The sequence below is a fragment of the Vulpes vulpes genome, chromosome 5 (genome assembly GCF_048418805.1).
Source record: "Vulpes vulpes isolate BD-2025 chromosome 5, VulVul3, whole genome shotgun sequence".
NCBI classification, from domain to species: Eukaryota; Metazoa; Chordata; class Mammalia; order Carnivora; family Canidae; genus Vulpes; species Vulpes vulpes.
Genome location: NC_132784.1, coordinates 98,728,981 through 98,746,073, shown reverse-complemented (window position 1 = coordinate 98,746,073; position 17,093 = coordinate 98,728,981). Strand labels below are relative to the sequence as shown.

At 32.8% G+C, this 17,093-nt stretch overlaps 1 long non-coding RNA gene across 1 annotated transcript; it reads right to left on the bottom strand.

Moving 5' to 3' along the window:
• Nucleotides 1-203: 203 nt before the first annotated feature.
• Nucleotides 204-5,281, bottom strand: LOC140598936 (uncharacterized). The gene is made up of 2 exons (XR_012001459.1): nucleotides 5,153-5,281; nucleotides 204-483 (listed from the first exon to the last, which is right to left on the bottom strand). It is a non-coding gene; the product is annotated as an uncharacterized lncRNA (long non-coding RNA).
• Nucleotides 5,282-17,093: the final 11,812 nt, after the last annotated feature.

The following is a 17,093-nucleotide window of genomic DNA, read 5'->3' as shown; positions in this document are numbered from 1 at the left end:
TTTTTGTTAAGGCATCATGTCTACTATCCTTATGTGAATTACTCTCTCCCGCATTCAAAAAAGGAAGGCATACTTCTCATTATACCAGATCTCACAGTCAGGTATTGCTCCAGGTTTTAAAGTATTCTATACACAGGCAAATCATGATTTTGAGGAGATCGAAGCTGCTTTAAGAAAAAAAATACAAAATTGGAAATACAAAATTATGTATGAAAGTAAATATTTATTTAGAATAAGAAAAGAGATCGTAAATAATTACTGGAGCATTGGAGCTCAAGGTCCATTTCTTGTGAAATTGCTTTAGGCAATTTACCAGAACTGCTTACACAGAAATGCTTCTTGCTTGTAATATGTCTTCATTTCCTCTCCTAGAACAGTCTAAAACTAACAGTAACTCCAAGCAATGATAGGAGTCTGTTCAAGGCAGGAGCTCTGAGATTTGAACTTCATTATTTCCAAGGCCATCTTCTTTTGCTTCCAGTCCTTCAAACAAAGATAAAATTTGATATGTCAATGGCAGTAAAGCTTTCCATAATCAATTAAGTCACCATAAACCCACAAGAGGGCCATGGCTCTTTCCTTGCCTTAAAATGTTTGTGCTGAAAGCAAAGTGTATAGACTGAAATAGATAATTTGGCCCATGTTCTAAATTCGGATATACTGTGAGGTAAGATAGAATTTTAAAACCATGTCATACTTCTGAAACTTCAGTTTGGTTATAAAGAGTAAAGATATGAGTCTTCCTACTCTAAACAGATAAACAAACAAACAAACAAGCAAACCTAAAAATCCCAGGTGTTTATGAACACCTGTGTAGCTCAGTTGGTTAAGTGTCAGCCTTCTGCTCAGGTCATGATCACAGGGTCCTGGGATCAAGTCCAGCATCAGGCTCCTTGCTCAGCAGGGAGTTTGTTTCTCCCTCTCCTCCTCTCCTCTGCTCATGCTCATTCTCTCTCTTTCTCTCTTTTAATTAAATAAATAAAATGATTAAAAAAAAATCCTGGGGCACCTTGGTGGCTCAGAAGGTTAAGTATCCAACTCATGATTTCAGCTAAGGGCATGATCTCTTGGGTCATGGGATCCAGTCCCATGTCAGTCTCCAAATAGCAGAGATTCTGCTTCAGATTCTGTCTCTCCCTCTGCCCCTCCCCCTGCTTGTACTCTCATGTATTCTCTCTCTCTCAAATAAATTTATTTATTTATTTATGTATTTATTTATTTATTTATGAGAGACCTAGAGAAAGAGGCAGAGACATAAGCAGAGGAAGAAGCAGGCTCCCTGCAGGGAACCTGATGTGGGACTTGATCCCAGGACTCCTGAATCATGACCTGAGCCAAAGGCAGATGGTCAACCACTGAGCCACCCAGGTGCCCCAATAAATAAATCTTCAAAAAAAAAAAAAACCCTACAAATCTGAATAATATATTAGGCAGACAGTGGACAAATATACACAAGACTATGATCATAAATATTTTGAAAGTTAAAGCTGCCATTTATAGTAGAATTATAAAAAACACTGAAGACAAGAGTGAAAGCACAATGCATAGAATGAGAGATAATATTTGCAGGTTATATACCTTAAAAGGGCTTATTATCTAGAACTTAGTAAAAGAAAAACTATACAATTCAATAAAAGAAAGACAAATTTAAAAAATGAGCAAGGATGTGAACAGATGTTTCTCCAAAGAAGACATACAAATGGCCAATGAGCAAATAAAAAAAATGTGTGACATTATAATAATAAGGGAAATTCAAATCGAAACTATGATGAGATAACATTTCACTCCCATTAGAAAGGCTATAAATGAATAGACAATCAAACAAAGTGTTGGCAAGGATGTGGTGAAACTGGAACCCATATGCATTGTCAGTAAGAAGGTAAAATGGTGCTACTGCTGTTGAAAACAACATAGCATTTCTACAAAATATTAAACATGTAATTGCCAAATGATACTGCAATTCCACTTCTAGGTATATACACAAGAGAAATGAAAGCAAGAACTAGATGACATATTTTTGCAGCAATGTTCATAGCAGTATTCACCATAGCCAAAAGATGTAAACAACACAAATGCCCAGATGAATGAATAAAGAAAAGGTGGCCTATGCATACAATGGAATATTATTCAGCCTTAAACAAAAGGAAATTCCATTACGTGCTACAACATGGATTATGCTAAATGAAATAACCCAGGCACAAAAGGACAAATATTGAAACATTATATGATTCCACTTGTATGGGTTACCTAGAATGGAAGAGATGAGAAACAGAAAGAAGAATAGTTACCACAGGTGAGGAAGGATGAAATGGGGAATTATTATTAGTGGGCAAAGAGTTTCAGTTTGACATGACAAAAATGTTCGGGAAATGGATATTGGGGATGGTTGCAAACAATGTGAACTTAGTGCCCCTGAATTGTACACTCGATGATGGTTAATATGTAAATGTTTTACAGATCTTGTCAAAAAAAAAGTAAAGAAAAAATAAAAACAGCAAACACAGAAAATGAATGAAATATTTTTAAGAACTCTAAAGTCTCCAAAAAATTCTGAGAGAAATGAGGAGAAACTTCATAAAAAGAATATGTCATTGATTAGAAGAATCAATAGAGATGTCCATTATACATAACTTGATCTATAGTTTTAATGAGATTCTAATAAAATACCAGTAGATGACTTTTCATTGTTTTATTTTTATAAAAATTGAGAAACTAATTCTACAATTTATATAGAAATATAAAGGACCAAGAATAACCAAAAGCATTTATTTAAAAATAAAAACGAAGTTCAAGAATATATGCCACTTGATTTTATAATTAATATAAAACTATAGTAAATAATAGAATATGGTTTTGGCATCAAGGTTTGGGATAAAGTTAGACATATGAATCAATATGACAGCATGGAAAGTCCCAAAATTGATGTGTACATATATGGTCAATTGATTTTGAAGATTCACCAAAGTAATTTGAAACAGAAATGATTGTCTTTCAACAATTGATTCCAAGACAGCTAGATATCTGAATACACACACATACACACACACAGAAAACTCATTCTTACATTATAATGAACTTTGTTTAAAATATATTGTAGCTTTAAGTGAAAAAGGTGAAACTAAAAAGTTCTAGAAGTCAACATTTAGAGAGGTAAAGATTTGGTAGAGAGGACTCAGAAAACAATAAATATAAATTAGTGATAAACTGGACTTCTTCAAAACTGATACCACTGTTCAAAAGAAGCTCTCAAGAAAATGAAAAGGCAAAATACAGACTGTGAGAAAATATTTACAACACACAAATGACTTGTATCCTTAATTTTATAAAAAGCTCTTATGAAGGAAGAGTAAGACAAGCCAATATTAAATAGGCAAGAGATTTGAAAAGACATCAGAAAATAAGATCTATGCATGGCAAATTAGCACATGAAAAATTGCTCAATATGACTAGTCAGTTAAAACCATGATGAAATATCCTTTCACATTCAATACCACAGCTAAAATTCAAATCATTGGCATTTCCAAGTGCTAATGAAGATTGGAGTCCATTTCACCCACTACTGATTAGAATGGTGCCACCTCTTTGGAAAACATGTTGAAAGTTTCTGGTAATATTAAACAGATACTTATTGTATGATCCAGCAATTCCATTGAAAACAGGGTTACATGAAGATTTGTAGTGAATATTCATAGCAGCTATTAAAAAAAAACATATCCAAAAGCAAAAACAACACAAAAGTCAACCAGCAGGTGAATGAATAAACAAATTGTGGTGTATAGATACAATGGAATACAATCAGCAGTAAAAAAAAAAAAAAAAAAAAAAAAAAACTGCTAATTCATTCATCTACTTGGATCAATTTAACAAATTGCTGGCGGAAACAACCTAACACAATAGGATGGTGAGGAATGATTCCTCATGGGTTTCTTATGTTCTTGCACTTGTGACTAGAAAACATCTTTTGTTCTGAACTATTTTTCAAGTATGTCTGCAGAACAATTAGTTTTGAAAGATAGCTATATAGGCCCCCTTCAGGACAGAAGGTAGATTTGTTCTCTCAAAGAAACCAACAACAAACACAACAAATGAAAACAAACAAAAAACTCCCTCTGGCACCATGTTTGGGCAAATTTACCATCAACTCCTTTTGAAGATCTAAAGTTTCCTAGGCTCTGGGTTCCTGAGCTATGACACGGCCTGCTCAGCACTTACCTCTGCTGCTCTGTATGTCTCTCTGTGGTCAGCCTGGGCATGGATTCCTGTGCCTTTTCATTACCTTGTTCTTAGGTTTTTTTCTGTGAGTGCTCCATCTCAGCTTCAGATCTTTGCCTCTCACCTGTATCTCAGAAAGATTCATTCCCCACAGGCTTGACCCTTCTCCATCTATTGACTGCTACTCTAGCTACCTGTTACTTGGCAGTCATGAGGCTTTTGGTTTAAGGTCTGGAAAGGATTGGATTGTTCTGTATTCTTCCCATTGAGCCTTTTAGTCAGTAATCATGGCCCTGATTATATGTCCACTGAGGATTTAATGATTCTGCCCCACTATGGTGGGCCAAAAATGTAAAAATGTTTTGTTTGTTTTGCCACTCTCCTGTAGGTATAAAGATTTCTGTGCACCTTCTTCACCCCACTCCCACCCAACCAGCTAGAGTATATCTTGTGCCCAAGGCAAGTTTTTGATGCTCTTCACTGAATACCTTAAGGCTTTTGTTTCTAGGAGAATTATATTTACAATAAGTTGGAAATCACATCCTTTGTGAATATTTAAACTTAGTTTAACAACTGCAGGTACTAAATTAAAAATGCAATAAAAGTACGCAGATTACAAAATTATTTTAAGAATGTATGACTAAAAAAATTTAAAGGGCCCTAAACTAAGACATCAGATCTTCCGTACTATGATCTCTCCTGTGCTGGAAGAGAGGAGGAAGTGGAGGTTTACATTGTAAAGTTTCCATCAATAGGTACATTATTAGTCCTAGGCAGAAGCCAAGAAAAAAATAAAAGGAGCTAAGGAAGTAGAGGGATAAACTGTGAATAAATGTGTCATTTGAGCCAGCTGATTAGTTGAGCTGTACTTAACTTTCATTACACTCAACTACTACTGCTATTTTAAGTAAATATAATTAGGAATATTGTATTGTCTGACCTTCTCTGAGCAACTTCCCTGCAAGGACTGATCGAAGGACCAGAGACCATGGAATTCATCCTCTTCATGTTCGTAAACTCAGTTGACATTGTGTAGATTTTGGCTGCCTGCTGAATCAACTCTTCTTTCCTGGTAAGGTCAAGAACTACACTGAGTATAAAGTAAAGAGGAAATTATCAAAAAATTTATAAATGGTGCTGAGACCAAGGAAATCATGCTTAAATACTAATATGCCTTGCAATTATAGGAGAAACATATTAAAATTTAGAAAATGCTAGAAGAAATCTAGTAATTGATTAATTTAAAATCTCCACCTACATGGTTTACTCATTTATCCAGTGTACCCCGTTACATTACCAGAGAGCATTGTTTATCAAGAAATCACAACATCTGAACTCAGGATACCATGTACCTTTTCTTATACTTAATATTTTATAATAAAAGATTAATGTATCATTTAATATTTGACTGATCAACTCACTTATTAGTTTTATTTGTGATCCTATAGCATTATTCTTTCTTATTTGGATAGAATCTCCCATCATGAATATTATTGCTCTCCTGCCATGGGAAGGGACAATCCCTCTTCACTCAAACCTTGGCAGCCAGAATGTAGGTTAGTGGGCTACAACTTTCAATCTGATACTTCAGCAAGGACATTTTTACTTGAGCATGTGGTACAAGAAGCAAGGACATTTGAATGACTTGACATCACAGCAGAAAGGATGATAGAGGCATCCGGATTAGAAATGGAAGAGTCTGGGATACCTGGGTGGCTCAGCAGTTGAGTGTCAGGCACCTTTGGCTCAGGGTGTGATCCTGGAGTTCCAGGATTGAGTCCTACGTTGGGCTCCCTGCATGGAGCCTGCTTCTCCCTCTGCCTGTGTCTCTGCCTCTCTCTCTCTCTCTCTCATAAATAAATAAAATAAATAAATAAATAAATAAATAAATAAATAAATAAATAAAATAAATAAATAAAATCTTAAAAAAAAAAGAAAGAAAGAAATGGAAGAGTCCTGACGAGACCATTTCTGCTAAAGTCGATCCTAGACCTCAGTTTCTACTAGTGAAATTTCTGAAGCTCTACACAGGTCATTCCTTTCCAAGTCTGATATTTAGCCTTCCAATTAAGTGCATGTTAATGTTAGGTAACTGTCCAGTTACCTAAACTGATTAAAAAAAAAAAAACAACACTAAGTGCTTCACAGCTAAAAATAGTTTTAATAAGACCTAAGTGTGTTCTTTTCCACAGCCTGGCCTGTCATTTATTAGTGATTAAAAACAGTATCCAATAATGCAAAACTGAGATCACAGCCACCCTTATATTAATTGCTATTAATTAACTTAATGATTAATATTAACTATCGGAAATTAATTTAACTTAACTCAATAAACCTGACCTCCTTGTTTTGATTAAGCTTCAGATAAAATTTATGTTTAGAGCACATATGACAAAAATCCCTGTGTTGAATTATGATTGCCATGCATAGTAACAGAGATGTTCATACTATGAGGGTCACATAAAACTAATTTCTTTCTGAAGCAACAGAATCTTAACCTCCATTTCATTTTCACCCTAAATAGTTAGCAAACTTACCCTATTTGTTTTGCATTCTCATCTCTGCCAAGGGTGTATAGTTAGATTCATGCCAGCAAATGTGCCCTTGACATATTTCTCTAGTGTAAATCATATTCTTATGCTTACCAAATAAAGTTTGTATGAACTGTAATAAACAGGAAAAAACATGAAGCTCTATGAAGAGCTTAAATTCATAAAAGATTTCCTATCATATGCTATTTCATGTACTTTTTTGATTATTCACAACTGGAATCAATATTTGATTAGTCATATGGAGTTTCCTCTTTTTAGCAATCTTTGTTGTCTTCGTTCAAGATTATCAATCCAAGTTCATCAATATATAGTTTCATTTTGCCCTCAGTTGATTTGATCTCTTTCCTAATATGTTATTTTGTCTTTTTGTGCATGGCTTAGCAATTTTCTAATGATTAATATCCATCTTCTTACACTTTTTATCCTTAGTCCAGATTTTGTGCTATTGATGACATAAGTTTATCTCTTCTTTCATTTAAGGTACTACCACATATTTGAACATAAACTTAAGGATACAGTTTTTCTCATTTCAGTTAAACCCCCTTTCTTCAGAGAATATTTTTGTATATTGTTCATTACGTTGTATATTATTAACTTTGTGAAGATTCTCCTTATAGTTTTTCCAATCTCAGAAATGGAAATTATGCCTAATTATATTTTAAAAAACCTTATCATTGATCATGTTCTGAGCATCATGATTACACTGGTACACTTCTTAGTAGAGCAACTTTAATGCTGTTTTTTTTTTTTTTTTAATGTCTCTCCTCCTAAATAAGCAAGCCCACAAGGAATAATTAAGAATTGCTGATTCTATGTCTAAATTTTTCCCTTCTTCCTTGTTTGTGTACAAATACAAACTCGAAAATTATGGCTTCACATTATTTCTGTCAAAGTTAACTTCAATAGGCTCAAGTTTTAGTCTTTGATTGTTGACTGCTCTTGGACAAATTTATTAATCAGTATGGCTCTTTACTCTTTTACCAGTTATATGATGTTGGGGGAATTTTTCTGCCTTAATTCATTAATTTGCATTGAGGGTTATATATTTCAAGATCTTTTGCCATGAATGAATGAAATACCATATTGCACTACTTACTATATTACCTGACACACGTCAATCTTCTGATATAAATTTCCTGTTGTATAAAAATGTTTTTTAATCTATTTAATTTTTCTATAGACTAGATTTTCACCATGCAATACTCTATTTATCCACGTCAGTTTTGTGACATGTTGAATCTGGGTCTCCATACTTTTGTTAGTTTTTTGTGGTTGCTGTAACAAATTATACACACTAGATGTCTTAAAAGAATACAAATTTATTTTCTCAGAGTTCTGGAAGAGAAAATTTCAAACTGAAATGTTGGCGGGGATGCACTCACTCTGGAGGCATTAGAGGAGAATCTGTTTCTGCCTTTTCCTACTGTGCATAGCTATACGCTATGTTTGACTTGTGACCTCATAATTCCTCTCTACTCCTCTATGGCCACATGGCTTTCTCCTATTTTGTCAAATCTTCCTCTGTCTCACTCTTATAGGGACACTTGCATTGGATTCAGGACCCACATGGATAATGCAATATTAGTGTCTCTTCTCAAAATCTTTAACTTAATCACATAATTTTCTATGTAAGGTAATACTCTTTAACTATATAAAGTGATAGTCACAGGTTCTAGGATTAGGGATAGACATATGAGGATGGCTATTATTTAATCTATTATGTACATCAATGACATCACTAGTCAAATCACAGACACAAAAAACATTTATAAGAAGAGTGCCTAGGAAAGACTACTGCAATTTACAATTTGGAAAATTTTGCCACTATTCACATGATTAAGAGTATAATGGGAATATCATTACTTGGTATCTGGGAGATTGAGGAATTTACTCAAGATTAATTAGCCATGTGAAGCTGGGTAAGTGACTTCAACTCACTGAGTCTTCAATTTCATTTATAAAATTAGAGATTTTTTGATTATTCTCAAATTATTTTCAGCAATAATTTCACATTTGTATATTTACTTAGACAGATATACAAAAATGACCTAGTCTTTCTTTCTTGTGATATAAAGTCAACTTTAAAATCTAATAGATATTTTTACCCTTGTATATAATTATAATATGAATAAAATAAGGGCTCTATCACATCCATGAAATGAATAAAATAATCAGTAATTGCTATATAATTTCCAGAGAGTGATTATTTATAATTCATATGATCAGAGCAGGCTTCACAGGGTCAGTCAGAAACATAATAAAGATGAAGAAAGGGAACAGAAATGGCATTGCCAAAATCCTATAATCCAAGAACCCTTCCATTGTTCTAATACATTAAGTGGACATTTATTAAGCATCTTTAGGAACTGATTCCTCTGCTATTAAAGTGCTTAATTGAGATTGATAAAATTTGAAGCAAAAAGCTAATGTGAGTTGTGAGCAAACTGGTGTAAATTTCAGTAATTTAATGAAATGGAAAGAGCTACTTTATCCATATAGTAAAACTGCATAGTCATGGGAATTAAGACGTAAGTTCTGTATATGAATTTATTAAAATATAAAATACAGGTGTTATCTTCTATATATGTTATGCAATGCAATCCAATCCAAATGTGTGTTCATTGCCTGTTATGACACTATCTCCAAGGTAGGTTCTAGGAAACATTTCATGCACTTCAAGGAGCCTACAGTAAGGTAAACATAATGTGTGTCATGTCACAAAAAGTAAATAGGGGGTTGAAATGGAAATACTTTTGAAATCATAAATAAACCAAATAGTAGGACTGATATTTAGAACTTTTGAAAGTAACATTTCTATATAGACTATTTTGGTTCCCATAGGATACTTTATCTAGGTGATTTTATACATGTATATATGTAACTAAGTCATTTGTTTCTCTTTATATGAGATATCCATTCCAAACCAATGGGAAAATTAGAACAATGCTTCCTAAGTTAGAAATGCATAGAAATAATCTACTTCTGAATAATTTTATAGGATTATTTTACTTTTCACTCTACATTAAGTTACACATACTTAGAGGAAGTGAATTCTCTGCTATTAAAATGCTTAATTATTTCCTATGAACAGTAATGATAGAAATGCCTTTCCTATGTAAGAAATATTTTTTCTCTGTTACAAATAACCCTAAAATAAAATGTATAAATTATCATTCCTATTGGGCATCTAAAGTTTAGAAACAGTATGTAAAAGCTTCTTGATAGAAGAGTGAAAAATATAATAAGAGGAAACAGTTTTATTTACTTATACTTCTGCTCATGCAAATCCAACCTCAATGAACTGTGGTTATGATTACTTGTGTGGGATGCTTTATCTACAAATGCAACATGAGCAGAGGGGTAATCATTGCATATTTAGAGGCTGGGAATATTGTTTCCACAAAATACTAAGAAAATGACAAAACACAAGTCTCATATCTTTCCAAAATCTACTGATAAATTCACATTTGAACCTCCATCTGATAAAATAAGTCAATAAATTCTCTCTGTTTCTCAATAGAGTGAGAATCAGGAAATTAAATAGTGTCCCTGTCATTCAGCATTGATAATGCAATACTTTCTGTGGATGTGATAAGAAAAAGAAATGCTTTACCACCTTAAAAAATGAGTATAATGAAACATACACCATAACATAGGAGAAAGAAATGATCTTCCAAGAGAGAAAACAGCACAAGGATACAATTGTAACTGTCAGCATTAGACATGCTAGTACCTTGCTTCTCAGCTAACTGGTAATCCAAAAGTTCTATTGCAGGAATGAAAGAAAAAGAACAAAAATTCATAGTATCACCATATAAATATAAGTAAAATCAATCTACTCAACCGGTTGGCATTTATTTGGCTAGCAATACTGAAGAAGTACAGTTTTCCTAATATTTATTACAGTAAAACATTTTTAATACATATTTCCCAAACAGAAACCATAAAACTGAATCATTTACAATGTAATTAGCTAGAAAGAGATACTCCTTTCTTAGAGGAGCCAACCAAATAGAGTGTCTTTGAACAATTTATTAAAAAGTAACTAAGGAATCAAATATCTTCATCAGGAAAAAAAAATAGAAGTCCTTCCTTCTGCTAAATTGAAGACTGTACAGGATAACATCTTGTGGGTTTTGGAGTATATTTTATATGCAAAATGAAAGAAAAATGTTAAGTACCTACATTAAGTCTACAAAATTATATGAATGCATATTCATTATTTCCTTAGTCTATTATTTTTCTCAAAATTTGTAGAAGTATAATATTTATCAGTTAGTATAATTTCCCTCCATTTATAATTATCAGCAGGCCAGAAATTCTGAAAAAAAAATCAATGAACCTCATTATTACAACCTCAAGATAGATTTTTATAGAAATAAAGTATTTTTCAGGTTCCAAAGTTAGTTAAGTTGTTGTTGGGTACAATGAAATGAAATGGCATTGACTTTCTACACATAGTTTACAAGTGTAATTGGGCATATGCATAAGTTTGTTATTCTTTTTCTGTTTGTGAAGTACTGTACTGATGCATTTATATAAGCAACTGGAGCACTGAGGCATAATCACCTGCCACAAAATTTTAATTGCTCTTTAAAAGCCGTAAACTATCTGTTCAAATGTAACAAGTTGGTAGTATCACATGAAGAAATTATACTACCAGCTGCTGCAAAAACTCTCAATGTCAAGTTCAAACAATTATATTATGTTTTCTATTTTCCATGTAAAAGTGGAATAAGTGAAATATATAAGCAATCAGAAATGTTTTCCAGTCCTATGATTAAGAGTCATTTAAATACCATCAGCTACGATTATGAACATCTTCCTCATGTGCCCTAGCAGTTTACATTTAATATCAAAGACAGGGAAGACCTGGTTGTCAGTATGCAAATCTAAGCCAACCATAATGTATTCTACTTCCACAGATACAAATATATATTAGCTTAAACATTTTTAAACATTGCCAAGTGCTACATGATACATTTGAAGTATCTTGTAAAGCAAATTTTATGCCTTGGTAACTTTTTATTTTTATTTATTTATTTTTTTAATTAATTTTTATTGGTGTTCAATTTACCAACATACAGAAAAACACCCAGTGCTCATCCCGTCAAGTGTCCACCTCAGTGCCCGTCACCCATTCCCCTCCAACACCCGCCCTCCTCCCCTTCCACCACCTTTAGTTCGTTTCCCCGAGTTAGGAGACTTTTTAAAAAAAGACTTTATTTATTCATGAGAGACACAGAGAAGGCAGAGACATAGGCAGAGGGAGAAGCAGACTCCCAGTAGAGAGCCTGATGTGGGCCTGGATCCTAGGACCCTGAGATCATGCCCTGAGCCTAAGGAAGATGCTCAACCACTGAGCCACCCAGACGTCCCTATGCTTTGGCAATTTTAATCAAATATTTCCTTAAGTTACAAAATGATGAAATGAATTTCTCCTGTAGAAGACAAAACGTACTTGAACAGAAGCTTTTACTTTCTACAATGTACTTTTATATAACATTACAGAAATTATACCATTTTCTTGAGAAAATAATCCAATAATGTTTGTTAGAAATAAGTTTCAAATTTTGAAATAAACTAGATTGATACATTCCTATAGAGTATAGACACCTCATGTACTATATACATCAAGTTTTATAAACAAAAAAATAAATTATTTTTCTTGGTAAAATTCCTTAATGAAATAAAGAGTAAACCATTCCTCCAAATATGTCATGATTGTGGTATCATATATCACAGACACTAAATAATAAATCTCATAAAAGTATCAAGAACAGGATAGCTATAACATAAAAAGTAGTAATATGTTCCAATTTCAAGTTATCAATATGAGACTATATCACAAAAAATATCTTACAGCATATGGACATTTAAAATTTAGTTTTCCCTGGTGACATACTATGAAAATAGACTGTTTTTTATTGCTGTGCCAACAACCTGGATTGTTATATTTAACTTTCTTTTCTCTGGCTACATGAAAAAATGCTGTCTTTATTTTAACATGATTTTTTTATAGCTAATAATATAAAGTTAGAAGCCAGAAAAAAATCATATTACTAAATTATGTGTGTATATAGTGTATATATAGTTCTATATATGATTTAAGGGGGCATACTAAAATATCCACAACATCAAAAATTGTTAAAATGCTTTTAATAAGAAAAAAACAGAATTAAGGAAATTACATTGTTAGAACTAGATAAAAATTTCAAGAGTTATAGTTTGCCATATTGAAAAGTACCATCTATTAGAGATACTGGTGCTCTTTTTCTAGACACTACATGCTTTAGATATAATTATCAATTAGATTATATTACCGATTAATTATTTTGAATTCCTGGATATCTGTAGGTAGAATATAGGACATGTGATTTAAATGGCTTACAAAACAATTTGATTGAAGTTACTGCTAAATGAAAATCTATAACAAATACAGTGATTCATGATAGACAAGTTAAAATGCCACAAAATAAAGTAAAATAGAAAATATAATAGGAGATGTAATAGAGAGCTGAGTATATATTATTTGTGAAATGGATTAAAAATGAGACAAGTTTATATAAGTGTTGGTGAGAGAAACACTGAATATAAGAAAACACAAAAATAAAGAAATAGGGGCCTAAATCGAATTTGATACAAACACCCACAAAGTAAACAGTTCCGGATTACTTTAATTATTTGTTTAATTATTTTTTATTTTAAAAATATTTTATGTATTTATTCATGAGAGACACAGACTGAGAGAGAGAGAGAGAGAGAGAGAGAGAGGCAGAGACACAGGCAGAGGGAGAAGCAGGCTTCATGCAGGAAGCCTGATGTGGGATTTGATCCTGGGACTCCAGGATCACGCCCAGGGAGGAAGTCAGGCGCTAAACCGCTGAGCCACCCAGGGATCCGTCTCTCTGCCTTTAGAAAAAGATTTTAAATTTCAACAAGTTTCCTTTCAAAAATTCAAAGGTGAAGTTTTGCTTTTGATCAAAATCTAAAGACTGGAATGATCATTGAAACATAATCTATGTAAGAAACTTCCTTCAATGCTGAGGAAACCCATGAATGTTCTTTCTTCCCATCATCAAATAGTAATTTAAACAGTGAGTGAATTCTACAAGAAACCAGGTTTTATATAGTACAAATAATTCTCCAAGGGAAAAGATTAATGAAAGCCATCCTGGGCTCTGCAATGATATTATACAATGCAAGTTTCAAATTTCTATTTTACAAAGACAAAGATAGGAGGGAAATAGGGTGAAAAGAACAGAATCTGTATAATAAGCTGCTTTTAGTTTCGGTTTTAACTAACTGGCTGTTTTAATAGAAAGGTATGTAACCTTTCTCAAACCTCAAAGGAGGAAGTCTGTGGTTTTAAACTGTGTTTCTTTGAAATTGTTCTACGAAAGTACTACATTGTTATCAATAAAGATGTGAGGGAAGTCAGAGAGTGCCATACCAGCCTATCCCTAATTTAAAAAAATATATTATTTATTTATACTTACTACTTATTTATATTTTCATGTTAAAATATTTTAAAATTATTTTATTATGTAAATAAAATTAAGTACTTGAATATGCAATGTATACTAATCTCCAATTTAACCCTTATACCATTATAGCACTGTCAATATCACTCTTACTTTTCTAGATGAGAAAAATGAAGCAAAAAGGGATTAAATTGTCCAACGTCACAAATCTAGGAATTAGCTGATCTGAAATTAAACTCTAGCTCTGTATTATTCCAACCGCAGTGGCTTGTTGTATTCCTAGCTATCCTTTTCACCAATGCCTTTAATTTGTATCCAGTTATTCTATTTGAATATCCTTGGAGACCCTCAAGTGTTCCTGAAATGAGTGTGAAAGATCATTTTTGTATGAATATGTTCCATCTTTATTGAAAGATTATCTATATGTAAAATATAAATATTATACCAGATTATTTTTAATATATGATTATTATGAAACTATAATATTATTAATAAATGAAGAGACTAATAATGAATATTTTCATGTTGGGACATTTACTTTCCCCTTCTTCTGAAAAGGATTTTTCTCCATTACTTTTTGCAAAGCTTTCTTTTTCTCATAGTTGCTTTCCTGAGTGCTTTCCCCCCCCAAGTAAGGACACCTGGGCATGATCCATGGTAAATCAATCAAGCACTGTAGGTTGGCAGCTGTTTCTTTGTTTGGGCCTTTCTGACTTTTCCAATGGATGTTTGTTTTTCTTAAATTAGTTAAAGCAGATTTTTGTTGGTTGCTTAAAAAAAAATAATGATACAAGTACGTAAAGTGTTCCGTATGTAATGAAATTATCATAGTATTCCACTGTTTACAAAGTTTTCTATTAGTTCATAGGCATAAAATATACATTCTGCACATAAAGTACCTTAATGATATTACCCACAACACAAAATTTGTTTATCTTGGGCTTAAAGTTAGAAAATGTCATAAAAACATGGTATCAAGGGGCACCAGGGTGACTCAGCTGGTTGAGCATTTGACTCTTGATTTCAGCTCTGGTCCTGATCTTAAGGATCATAAGATCCAGCCCTGTGTCTGGCTCTGCCCTCAGCGGGGAGTCTACTTTGAGATTCCCTCCCTCTGCTTCTTCCCCAGTGCTCTGTCTCAATTAGATAAATATATCTTTAATTTTTTTTTTTTTAAAAAAAAGGTTTCAATTGCTTATGTTTTTTAAGACTTTGCTTTATCCTCCAACATGGAGTAATCCAAAAGTCTTGCTATTTTTTTGTATTGAGAGGTATCTGTCAATGGCATATTGAAGTCTACATTCCATTAATTCTTCTCCTTTGAATTTGCTTCTGCTTCTGTTTCAAACACTCTATCCTCAATATCTGTCTTCCACTTCCATCAAGTTCCTAACAAAATCAAGTTCTCATTAAAGTGATCTTTCAGATCACTCTTCATTAAGTAACATTCACCACTGTTATTACCTCCTTGCACCATGTATTTTTCTTCACAGCTCCTATTTACTATCTGCTATATATTTAGATTTTGTTTGTCTCCTCAAAACTCACCTCCAACACACACTAGAATAAAAGTCACAAGAACAAGACATGTTTTGCTCATCAGTACTAGAATATTACTATTACAAGATATATTTCAATATAATTGGGAAATATATAAATGAATGCCTCATTACTGACTACCCATCTGGAATATGCAAGAGGTACTGTGGATTTATTTATAATAAAAATAATATGTGAAAAAAATAAAAAAATAAAAATAAATAAAAATAATATGTGGATTTGTGCCTATATAACATCAAATAAATCATATCCCTTATGAGTAACCTATTGCTATAGAAGATTAAGAAATTCTGATGATGTCACATGCCTTACAATGATGGAGCTGATCTGTGACTCAATTCAAAGGTAAAAATTGAAATACTTCTTGCCTAAGTCATGATTATTTTCAGAAATTGGGTGGTTCTCTGTATTATGCCAGATGTGTGCCATGATTAGCTTTGCTAAACAGAAAATTCTTGTGTTTATGGCCCAACTTCCTTATTTATGTCAGACAGCTGTGTCCTCTGCAATTTTTATTTCTTTGTGGTGCAGTAGAGCAGGTCATTATTAATCATCAGTCCAAATGAACTTTGTTTTTTTCCTAGTTATCTAGAATCTCTCCTCTCTCCTCTAATCTTTCCTCTCTTCCTCCTAACAACTAACAAAATCACACCAATGTGTGCATGCTTTTGAAAATGATGTAAAAAGTATTATTTTAAATAATCTTCTATTTCTTCACTACAGAAACCCTTGAGGTGAGGAAAATAAAGCAAAGCAAGTTAACGAGGAGACAGAAGTGTGGTATTCAGAATCTGTGCACTATAGCAACTGGCACATGTTTGTATCTCAATAAAATGTGAAATTCAGTTAGCTGAAGGCCATTTGTGAAATGTATCATCCTTGCTCTTAACAAAAACTCTAGAAATTTTGAATTTATGCTTCTGGACAGTGTTTGGTTATAATCTCTGGAAATGTTGTGGTCACCTCACTACCTCCCTGAAAGTAGAGATGTGTAAAAAGTTCAAGTTCAATTTACAGAGAAGCAGAACCAGAGCAAAAATATGTTGCTAGGAGTTTTTATCTGTGAAACAGCTTATTATGTGAACAATAACTTCTCTCTCCATTTAAGCAGACAATGTCTTCTGCTTACACAACTGGATCATACTAATTTGTCCTTGTGGTGACATGAATTGAACAAAGATTTAATCTATAGGTTTTATGATAAATCACAGCATCATATACCAAACTTTCCCTTTGCTAATAAAATGAGCTTAGCAAACTCCAATTCCAAATTTGTCTACAGTTT